The following is a 12,220-nucleotide window of genomic DNA, read 5'->3' as shown; positions in this document are numbered from 1 at the left end:
ATGTTTATTAAAATTGAATCTGCATTTTAGCTGACTAGTATCCTAGTCCCTAGACACAGTTTAAAATATCTGTCAGACATTTAAGTGCATGTAGCTAAATCAAGTACTGGACAGAGTCTTATAGGAACGCCACTACTCTCAGTATGAACATAAGTTCCCTCTCTAGAGAAACTGCGTTAACTGCTTAAACCATCATCATATACTGCTGGTGAACAGCAATGCTTCACAAAAGTAACACAGCAAAAGGAAATGAAAAAGGCTCCATAAAAAAACACTGCAGCTGTGATGAGGATGTGTAATATTAAGGATCTAGACCCACACCCACCTAATCTATGAACACGCCCACTTTGTCTCATGTCACACAGACCACACCCACACTGCATCTCAGCGCACAGACCACACCCACCCAATAGCAGGCCCATCAGGCCACACCCCCATCTCAGAACCCAGACCACACCCACATCATCTCAAAAGACAGAAAATACCCACCCCATTTCAGAAGACTGACATTCTTCAGTGGCATTTCCCTCCACTCTGATTAAGTGAACACCCACTGTGCAAGATGATGAAAAGATACAGTCCAAGGCAGATGAAAAGGATTGAACTTTAAGTCTACCCTGTCTGCCTGTTTCAGGGAGGGGGGGGGGGGGGAGATACTGCTGAAGAACTATAAGAGTGTCTTCACTTGGAGGCACAGCACCTGACCTAAGAATCAATTCATAGGCCAAAAAACAACAAAAAAGAATCTGGTCATAAGCCCAGACTACCTAAAATACTGAAACAAAACTGTAAACAAAGTGAAATGTCCAGTTAGTGGCACTAAAAGCGCATTCAGTTTTATCTAAAACAAATGACAGCGAATCTGTCAATGTTTTATTACATTGGTTGTTGTACTACTTATGACAGTTCAGAAATGAAATGTCCAGTCAATGGCGCTAAAAGATTAAAGCCATTTGAAAATAATGCACAACCTACACTAAACCCTGCCCTTAAACCTACCAATTAGTGTTAACAAAATGTGACCAAAAAAAAAAAAACACTTTTGCTAAAGCAGCCATTTTTGCTTGTTTTTACCACTCTGTGCTCTTTTAACATGTTTTATGTTTTACTGGACTCATACTCGAACGCAATGCTGTCCCAGGTGAGCTATCGAGCAAATTTACCACATCAGAAAATACATATGGATCTAGTTATGCGATGCAAACATCAAAATGTATTAGTTTATAAATCATGCACTATGGTAAAAGTGTTTCAAAGTCATAACATAGTATGTGAAAATAAGTCCTTATTAATAAATAATCTGCTCCCTGTAATCATATTTCATGTGAAAAGGAATCATTTTTGTTGATGTCTTGTGTTAATTTCAGCTGAAAACTGGGTAACACTTTATTTTAAGGTGTCCGTGTTACACATGTACTTACTATAATAATAACAACAACAATTAATTATGCATAATTACATGCAAGTAACCCTAAGCCAAACCCAAATCCTAACCATTTAATTAGTACATGTAGTTAACTAATATTACTAATAATTACACTGTAACAAGGACACCTTAAAATAAAGTGTTACCAAATAAAGTGTAACCGAAAACTGCTGTGAATTGTACATACAGGTACATTTGTGGAGTTCTGCAATAACGTATGTAGAGGCACATTTTCCTCAGTGTGTGCATGTTGAAAATATTGGCACCCAAAACATCTTTCTCAATGACTGTTAGAAAGTTTGAAAAAGCAAACGTGATAAACTTGAAAAGAAAAAAAAAAGATATAAACCTCACTAAGAACTTATGGGGATTTCCACACTTGTGGAGAGTAACCCCTTAGTTCCCTAGTGTGCTTTTACCATTATGCTCTGACAAAGAAATGAGAGAAGCATGTTCCAGAAGTTCCTAAAATCAACTAAAACAAGTATGCGCCACTAATAATGAGATACTGAGATGATTTCTGAGATGAGTCTGGTTTGAGGGAGAGCTACAGAACTCTACGTGACACTTGGCACCAATACACCTCATCATGGTCTTTTTCCAAGACAGATCTGTGCCTAGAATATCTGAAGGGAAGTGAAAACTATCAGTCAGGTCAGTTTGGAAATTTAGACTCCGCACTCTGCTCAGTAAAGTGTTGAGCAAACATTAAATGAATTGAGTGATGAAAAATGATACCATTTACGACAAACCAAGAGACGCCATTAGAGGATACACACCAACAGGTGCATTCTGAAAAGTGGGTGGCACTCATAAGCTTGACTTATGAATATTAATTGGCGACTTCTAAATGGCATCGTTGCATGTGGCCAGCTACAATTTGTTTGTCAAACGATGGTCAAAAGAAAAAAAAAAAATGAAAGGGCAGAAGAAAATTTAAGTGTTCCCTCCAGTTTTAATGGATGTTATGCCCTGACACATCCGTAAAAATTCACACCCAAAGGGAAATCCCTCTGCAAAATGAAGTGATGTGTCAGCTATTGCATATAAAAGTACAGTAATAAACCGTAATCATTAAGCTAATTATGGTCAAAATGTAGGTCCAAATCAATTACATTTATGGCCCCAGGAAGATGGATAATTAAACTGTAATTGCTTTCTGTTTGAATATATCAAGCTAAGAAAAACTACTTTTATAAGCAAACAAAGTCATTTAGTCAATTCCAGTGCAAATGGAATTAGGAGGACAGCAGAGGAAAGACAGTCAGCCTGCCGGGATTGCTCGTGCCTACTGGTGCCTGCCGGCTTTCTTTTCTCGGAGCTGAACAGACTGCTGGGATCTGCAGGGGTGGTTAGCTTTGCTATTCTGAGGAGCGTGGAGAGAAGCACCACGTTCTCCCACGGGATTCATCGGAGGGAGTCTGAACATGCCACTCCATAGAAAAGTCAACTGATATTTCGACAAGAGAGGCAAGCGGGAGGTAAAACGTGGCGTGCGGCATCGTACAAATAGGCGAAGACTCGTATGCAAATATACATTTGGTGCACGCACATCCCGGGAGAGATGAACGCGCTGCTCATTGGAGCTGGAAAAAAATGAGTCTTAAAACATAAAAGAGACGGGCGTTCAAAAGATGTGCAAATGTGCTAACAGAGAGACTCATATACACATGAATGGGTCACATACACGGAGATGATACAGGAGAGCTCTACAGCAGTGCACTATACACAGTCCCTGAGTCTATCTGAAGATGTTGGGATTAATTTAAAATCCACAGAGCTGTTTAAGGACATCTATTTGAGAGCCACACAAAACAACAACTGGCCTGAGCTGACGGCTACAAATCAGAGCAGCAGACTGGATTAAGCAAATAACAAATCTACAAGTGTATGGCTTTCAAGATATCTATAATCAAGCCTACATTTTAAAGAGAACTGCTGCTATAAAATGTAAAATTGCTGTCATAAACCAAGGCTCAACATTAATAGGAGTTGGTAAAGTGGTAGCACACAAACGTAATGCGCATATTGATGTCGGTTTAAACATTAAGGCTAACTCGCAGCATTTCTAGAAAAGTGAGCAGCAGAAAGCAAGAATTTACTGTATGTACTTCTATGATGTTTATGGCAAATCTAAGCAAAAATTCTACAAGACATTTTTTACTATGAACCCGATTAATCAGACAATATTTCATAACCAATACCGTTGATGAAACCATGTAATCATCTCTAGGAACAAGCACAGGGCCGTTACATCAGAGACAGACTGAAATAAAAGGTATAATGACATAGTTTCTAACAGCAGTCTGGTTCATTGTTTGCCATCAATTGTTTTCAACTAGTTCAAAAGAAATCTAATTGTCAAATTATCAGAACTTAGGCTTACTGATACACACAAGGCTTATTATGAGCAATGTTTATGAATGAGACAACACTGTTGATGATCAAGAACATGTAGTATGCTAAGGTTTAAAATGCTAGTATGCTAAACCTTTTGATCCGAGCTACATATATATATATATATATACACACATATACATATTCCATGGATGTTAAAGGTTCTTCATGGAACTACAGATGTCAATATGGAACCTTTCTGAATATTTTGATCCATGCACTAAAGTAAACTATACCTCTCATAGCTTTTAAATCTAATTTAAATAATCACATATTCAATATTTATTCAATATACAACCTGGTGTGATGTTACTTTTTCTAATTTTTGGAGTTTGACAAGTTTGTCATTTTTGTCATTCACCATTCACTTTCATTGTACTGTATGTTAGAGAACAGTGTGAACATTCTGCAAAACATCTCCATTTGTTTTTCTCGGAAGAAAGTCATACGGGTTCGAGTAACTAACTATGAATTATTCCTTTAATACATAAACAAAGAGATCTGCACTGGCATTTACATCGAGGCAGAATTTTTGCCCCACTTCTGATCTAGTTACACTAAACTACATGGCAACTGATGCCCTCAACAATTACGAACACTGGCTCAAAGGGCAGGGGTGTCAAACATCCCGTCAAAACAACGCCAATAAGACTAAGGGAATAGCATGATTTCTATTGCTAGAACCAGTAAGCTGCTTAGAGACTGGAAAACAACAAGTCGGGAGGCAGATTATGGAAGGAAAAGGAGCAACGGGAGACGAGATCAATGAGAACTCAGCCCAACCTCTAGTGTCAAATGTCAACACATGGCAGGGCATCTGACGTCTGACTGACTACAGCATATAGACCCCAGGGATGCGTTTACACACACATAATTCTCTGCAGACAAATGAGCAATACCGCTTCATGAACTTCTTGCTCAAACCATTTCGTTGTGCATTTCTAAATCAAATCACAGCCTAATAGAAGGTGTCATCATAAAGGCTGGGTAGTAGATCTAATATTTATGTGCAAAATAAAAATAAACTAACATTGTGAACATTTGTATATACTTTTTAAATGAATTTATATTTACTTATTAGGCTGTTACTGGCCTTGTGTCAATACTCAAATAAAGACATATAATATATTTTTTTACGTCTCAAATACTGCAATAGTAAAAATGCCACCAAAGCTGGGAATCAGTTCAGTGAGTTTTTTTAAACTGTACATTGCACTGCTCAAAAACACAAATTTTAATGAGATTTTTACTCTTTTGGTAAACACAATGGTGCCATGAAATGTAAAAGAAAATTTATTTAATATGGCTGAAATTATTTACTAATTTCATGCGGCTCTTAAAAGTCTTTAAAAATAACATGCACTACTGTTCAAAAGTTTGGGATCAGTAATACTTTAATGTTTTTGTGAGAAGTATCTTACACTGCTGCATTTATTTCACAGTAATATTGTGAAACATTACAATTTAAAATACCTCTTTACTATTTTAATATATTTTCAAATTGAATTTATTCCTGTGATTTTCAGAAGCCATTACTCCAGTCTTCAGTGTAACATGATCATTTTGATGCTCAAGAAACATTACTGTGCTGCTTAATACTCGTGGAAATCATGAAGCATTTTTTTCAGGATTCATTGATGAAGAACAGCATTTGTTTGAAATATAAATATTTTGTAACACTATAAATGTCTTTACTATCTTCAGAGGTGAGCAGCTCTTTTGATAAAAAGTATCAATTTAGAAATGTAATGCATCCTCGCTGAATAAAAGCAGCATTTTCTTTCAAGAATAAAAAAAAAAAAAAAACATATTACTAACACCACTTTTCATATATAATGTACATATGAAGAGTTTGGTTCCAAAACGCGATAAACGCGTTTTACATTTTTTTTTATTAAGTTTCCGCCAAAATCAGTATTGTATCTGGTCGGTATTGAAAAGTGCATTTTTAATTTTACGCAAAAAATGCGATATCCGCCGAGTTATTCTGTCATGTTTTCTCCCTTTTTTTCCAAACCGCGACAAACGCCAGTCTCCCTTTTCTGTAGAATGCGATATATCCGCTCAACCAATCACAGCGCACCATTCCACGCACTCTAGACAGTAATGGCGGCGCTTTGAATACACCCGGCTTCCTAGTTTTCCTCATTTATTTTGTACTTTGTGATCAACAAACAAACTTTGGGCTGCACGATAAATCGCATGTGATTGTCATGCGCATCTCGTCAGTAAAGCCGGTTCTGTGATTAATAGTAAATCTCCATCACGTGCTTTCAGGTGGAGCGGCATTTAATACACAGAGCCGTAGATCACTGCTATATCGCGTTCACAATCGACGATTATGAACGCGATATTGCGTAGCTTGTCAGTGTAAGTGTTTTTATTTATGCCATTAATGTTTTTGTTAATACAGCGTATAACGCTAGTCAACTAAATGAATGTAACATGGCAAAGATGAATGCACTTTTGGAAGTTGAATGTAAGGGAAATGTAATTTTGGAATTTCTGTGGTTTAATGTGATATTGTTGTTCATGTATGTTCATGATGACATTTTCTTTTATTGTAGTAATTAATTTATAGCATTAACAAGATGACCCGTAGAATTCATTTTGGGTGCAATGACTGATTGAATGTATTTTTAGTCCAGTGCCTGTATATAAGATTAGTATTGACCAAGTTCAGAGGCTGTCATATGTGGATCAACTTACTATGTTGTGCATTTTCAACAGTTTCAATATGAAAAATAACTTTTATATTGATTCAATGGATTTATTGCATTTTGAAGAAAAAAAAAAAGTGTCAGATTTATTGCATTTTGGGAAAAAAATGATAACATTTTATAATAAATCTTTGAAAATCTAAATCTGGATTTGAATTTTTTATGTTATTATTACCTAAAGATGCTATGTGAACATTTGAAACAGAAAATAATGGTTTTCATCTTGCCACATTCTTGGTAAAGAAAACAAATTTTTACTCAAATCAATCAAAATGGATTTATAGCGTTTTGGAACCAAACTCTTCATATATAAATCAACAAAAAAAAAACTGAACTTCAATTTGATCATAAGCCTCATTCTGGATCATAGACTCAGAAAAGGCCCCAATCTTGCAAGTCACAAATAGCTGCCACAGTCATCAGTCATGGCTTACATGCTTAGATGAGGACAATGATGTGTGGAAATAGATGGAGGAATTGCTTTGATATTAGCATCAGAAAACGTGAGCGTCAAGCTGAGCTACACCACATTAGCTCAGTAACCCTTGGAAACAACTTGACAGCCAATTCTGATTTCTTACACTGAGATCCAGTTGATATCTGCTAAAAACAAAGCATATTTACAGTACCAAACCCACAGTATTCATCAGCAATCTTTACACTCGCTTAGACTTGAACAACAATCACATGACTTAAAAGGAGGAAGGAAGGCGTGACAGGGCCACCAGGTTTCATGAGGCCCTTTGGCCTAAAGAGGAAGCGGTCCAATTTGCTGAGGGATGCCAACAACCTTCTTTTCCCCGCACTGTCATGTTCTTCCTCTCCAGAGCATCTCCTTTCCTTTCTGCTCAGTTGGTTCCTCTAAAAGTCTCAAACGGTTACCGACAGCTGGCAGTTAATGTTTTGTCATCTCATTACCCACTGGCTTCAAAACGCTATTCCGTTTCCTAGTCAAATGTCAAAGCCTTGGTGGGAAACCACAGCACTTACTAATGTCGTAGCTGTTCTCAATACTCAATATTCAATATCAGGGGCTCAAAAAGTAAAGTTTAAGGATCTGAAATTGAAAACCCATAATCAACCACTAACCTAAACATTTACCCATTTACAGACCCATAATACAGTGACACTAGAAGAATACAGAGCGTAATTCAGACTAGCAGTCTGGTTATTCAGACACGGCCCTTCAGAGGAATCAGTCCCGACAGCTGTATTAGAACTGCCATTTACAAAGTCAAAGAGATATTTGCTTCCCTGACAGACCCCGTGTTTGTTTGCATACGGTTTGACTCCTGCAATAGTGCTGGGAAGTGACTTGCTGGGAAGTTCTGATACAGCTCAAAGCAAGAACCACAGTGTCAACCGCAACAATCACGACTATAATTATAAAAAACAACTAGGAACTACACGAAAGTGATACCTGAAATCGACACATCATAGGTGACGTGGCTCTAAATATAGACGTTTCTTCCAGGACCCAGCCCAGATTTTTAAAGGGTGTTCAAACGTTGGGCAGCCTTCTTTGAAAGGAAGTCCACATCTCTTCATTTAATTATTTTCAAAAGAGTCTACAGACCGGCATTCCTCTGTGCTCAAGAGGACACACTATCACGGGGATTTCCTTCCTCTTGCTCTAGGAGGGACAGGATCGGGGTCGTCCCGACCCACCACTCCAAAAATGTGCCAAGTACTGGTAACAAGCTTGGTATTGGACATGTATGTACACATTTATAAATTACACAGAATCTTTTTTTTAACTCAAACTTGATGACATAAAAAAAAGAAGCAACAACAAAGCTATGACTGCATTTAGTCATCTTTCACATGAAGTTAGTGCACTGGCAAAACAGTTTTGACACAGGAAATGTAAGGGTGCCATACACTTATCTGCCTTTGGCAGTGACAGATATATTGCTGCCTACTATTCCGTGATTGGGAATGACAAGTGTTTGCTCAAGACCCCATCAAAAACAGGAAATGGTATTCACTCGGTTGGTGGTTGCACAATTTGTCATAAATATTTCAGCAAACATAAACCTATACAAATTCCACAATAAATGGCGTTTTGAACTATTTAACACTAATTTAACACAGAAGCTGCATATACAACACCACAAAAAAAGAGTAGAGTAGGTATTAATGAATTAAACAAAAATAATGCAAAGGTTAAAAGAATGCTACAAAATTCTGAATATAGAACTATGATGTGAAATTATAAATAAACTATGAAAATATTCATTTATATTATATGCTTAAATGTGCAGTCACGTTTTCAGCAAATTTTCATAGGCAAAAAAGGTCCATTGTCGACAGCAAAGCCATGTATGAAGCATAGCCCACACTGAAGTCACTTTCAAACCAAGCAGTTTTCGTTTGGTGAGTGCGGCCAATTTGTGTGACCAACTTCAACAATAGTGAAATCTGCATAGGAAACAGTTCGCCATCACACAAAACTCCCAATCCTGCGGAATCCCATTGAAGCGGCTAGATTTCGTCCATACGAATTGCCGACCAATAGTAAATGTGACCGCACCTTAAGGCTGCACTGATGCTGCATTTCATCCACACAGAAGCAAAGCAGTATCAGATGCAGATACTGTGCTTAGGGGGAACCTGGCCAATTTTAGTAGTGATTTATGTGACATGGTTTTTCTACACAGACTTTAAAGCAGACACAAAGCCGCCTCAGAACAGCCTGTGTAAAGTCACCTTTGGAGAAAGGCTGTTATAATTTGACAAGAGCCCCGTCATTAAAGATCAAGCCATTAAAAATGCATGGAGAAGCAACACGGGATCTTCTTTAACAACCTCTTTGAGAGACTTCAGCTTCATATCCCTTCTCAAAGGACAATATTCAAAATGTCACATCCAACTATAGGAGTCTATAAGGGCCCTGTGATGTTTTCTGGTCTATTAAGTGGAATGCAACACGAGTTTATATACACACATATATATATTCTTTCCGTAACCCTTAAAAGCACGAGTGCAAAGTATTCCTACGTGATCTGACAGTCACTCCAACGTGAAAGAAAACAGAGTCTCATTTTCTCCAATTCTTCTTGAATGAACTGTAGTCATCTTCCCTCGACTGAGGAACAGAACTAGGCGGGGCCGGTAATCAGTCAAATCTAGAAGGAAAGACTGCATTAGAAGCGCTAATTGCGCCTTTTATCACATCGCCTGACAACTCCTCATCTATCTCTTTACGTAAACCATGTCGAAAAATGTAGCTTTGACGGTTTGAAGGCGACAATCTGTGCTTCGTTAAACTACTCATTCGTACAACTTTTCCATTTCCGCTATAACTTCCACAGCGCCGTGGGCATGCGACAACAAAAAACGCCATTCTTCACGCAACACAACACCGCAAACCTCGGGCGCTTCTACACAAAGTTGCCAGCGATCATTCTCGCCATAAAGCCGAGTCTGGTAAATCTAAGGAGTTGAATTGTTTCACTCCAGCTCCGCCATATTCTAGCCATCTGAGCCGCTCTTCCGCAAACCCCTGTGCCGGTCTGCTCTGCAACATTGTAACATTCCGCCGTTCAGCCGCTACAATGTATCAGTCCAACGGTGACATGATAATCCCCTCACAGCTCCCGCGCAACACACGCGCCGCTACGACTGTAATGCCCATAGAATCTTGCTCAAATGCGATACTTACAGCTCCAGCCAGTCAGTCCGTCTGCGCCTGTGCCTGTGAAAGAGCTGCTCGCCTCTGGGAGGGTGGGTGAGGTTTAGAGTCGAGCATGACGTTACAGCCTCGGTTTCAGCACCGTACGCTCCTGAGCTCTGCCTACAATTGAGCGTAACGGGAAACGGGGCTGTTTAAAGCACGGGGAACGAGCGCTGCTAAATGTGGCACATGGACATGACAGTGTTGATGGGTATGTACAGTACCTACAGTACAAGATACAGAAAAAGTACTGTAGTGGTATCATGGTATAGTGACTGTGTCCGATGATAATACCATGCTGCTTGCAAACATACCATGGTATTCCATGGTACTTCAACTGTTCAACAATACTATGGTACATGTAAAAATAAAAAACAGTCTTACAAGGATTGCATAGCCAAAAAACATGGTAGTAGTACCATGGTACTCTTAGTTACTGTTTTTTTTACTGATTTTCAAAAACATGTCACTTCCCTTCCACCAGCTGTCCATAGTTGCACATATATTTAAATTATATATGAATAGGAATTATCTCTCATTATATATAAATAGGTGAGAACACACACACACACACACACTTAAATATTCTTAAAGTAAGAATAATTACATGTATATTTTATAAAAGAAATAGTGCTACTATGTCCTGACAGGGTGAGACTTTTCAAATTATTTATAGGAAATGGCATAAAATTACACAATAACAATGCCAGTGTTTACTTTCAGTGAATGTAAGATTTTTTAGTATTTATAACACAATTGATGTCATTTGTGTATCTGACAGGGTTGCCCCATAATGAGTGACAGGGACGAGAAAACACATTTTGTGACAAAGAAAATTGATTCAAGAGATTGCACACAAATAGAGAGGAATATATGAAGAGTTCAGATGCAAAAGCCGTCTGAAATTTTTATCAGGCTCCTATATTTAGGTTCAGTAATTTTACTTTAATGGCAATGTATAGGTTCTTTTCTATGCTATTAAAGTGAGAAGAAAAAAACTGAACATAAATATATGAGCCTGATAAAAATGGTCATTTTAGATGAAAATTTCAGACGGCACTTAGAGGCTTTTGCATCTGAACTCTTCATATATTTTCACTACTATTTTGTTAGTGTTTCCACATGTTTATGCAATATTTTAGTACTCTTTTGACTGTGATCATCCCAAAAAATAAAAAATTTAATCTAAATCACACTGAAGTCATAGCACTTTACAGAGGAATAGATCTTTTTGCTTCTTTTTGTTAGTGTTTCTACATATTTATGCAGTATTTTAGTACTTATTTGACTTTGACCATCCAAAAACAACCTAAATCACACATGACTCATGGCACTTTTCAACATTTTCCATGGAGAATGTTACATTTCAATGGCATCATTCTAATCCCAGTATGGCATGACTGGTCTCCTGTTCTCCCGAGCAGCAACTCTCATCCGTCAGAAGCTGACTCTGCCACTCTGGGGGGAAAAAATCCTCAGCGCCAGTCAAATGGCTCATTGAGAGCAACTAGGAGAAGCCAGGAATGCCAAGTATGCTCACTGGCATCAGGAATGCAAGCCCACTCCCTGCTGTGGACTAGCATCCCCTCCCCTCTGCCAGCAGTCATGTGGCCCTGAGCTACATGAGGGCTGAGATGTCTTCCATCGGTGGGGTCCTTAAATGCGGATTAGTGACCAGTGTGCAGTTTTGCTGGTCTCACTAAATGGGGCGACTGAGAGACGAGACAAAATTAGCATGTCGCCGCTATATCAGCATTTGGCTTGGCTGGGCAATGACTGGGTGAACGGGAGAACATATGAAACTGAACCACTGAACTAAATAGAGAAAAGAGGAATGAGATTTCGGCTTTCAGAATTGTGGAAGTCTGGGGGTGTTGAGGTGAATACACTTTAGTCAGAGTAGACAGCATATTAATGTAACACAAAGGAAAATGAGGTTGTGAAGGATAGAGTTACAGTCTGTTTAGTGGATTGTACTATTGAGAAGCAAAGACTCCGGGG

At 38.3% G+C, this 12,220-nt stretch overlaps 1 protein-coding gene across 2 annotated transcripts in view; it reads right to left on the bottom strand.

Annotated features, from left to right (window-relative positions):
• Positions 1-10,313, bottom strand: part of rap1b (RAP1B, member of RAS oncogene family) — a 54,132-nt gene extending 43,819 nt beyond the window's left edge. Inside the window, exons 1-2 of one of the 2 annotated variants that reach the window (XM_016236214.1) lie at positions 10,208-10,313; positions 215-221 (exon numbers count right to left, since the gene is read on the bottom strand). The gene's annotated coding sequence lies outside the window, so the exon portion shown is untranslated. The remainder of the gene's footprint in view (positions 1-214; positions 222-10,207) is intronic. The other variant, XM_016236215.1, reaches the window with a different exon arrangement.
• Between the last annotated feature and the right edge of the window lie 1,907 nt (positions 10,314-12,220).

This window comes from Sinocyclocheilus grahami, unplaced genomic scaffold, assembly GCF_001515645.1.
Source record: "Sinocyclocheilus grahami isolate Dianchi unplaced genomic scaffold, SAMN03320097.WGS_v1.1 scaffold484.1, whole genome shotgun sequence".
Lineage (NCBI taxonomy): Eukaryota > Metazoa > Chordata > Actinopteri > Cypriniformes > Cyprinidae > Sinocyclocheilus > Sinocyclocheilus grahami.
The sequence above is the reverse complement of the archived record's forward strand: the minus strand, read 5'-3'. Positions and strand labels throughout refer to the sequence as shown.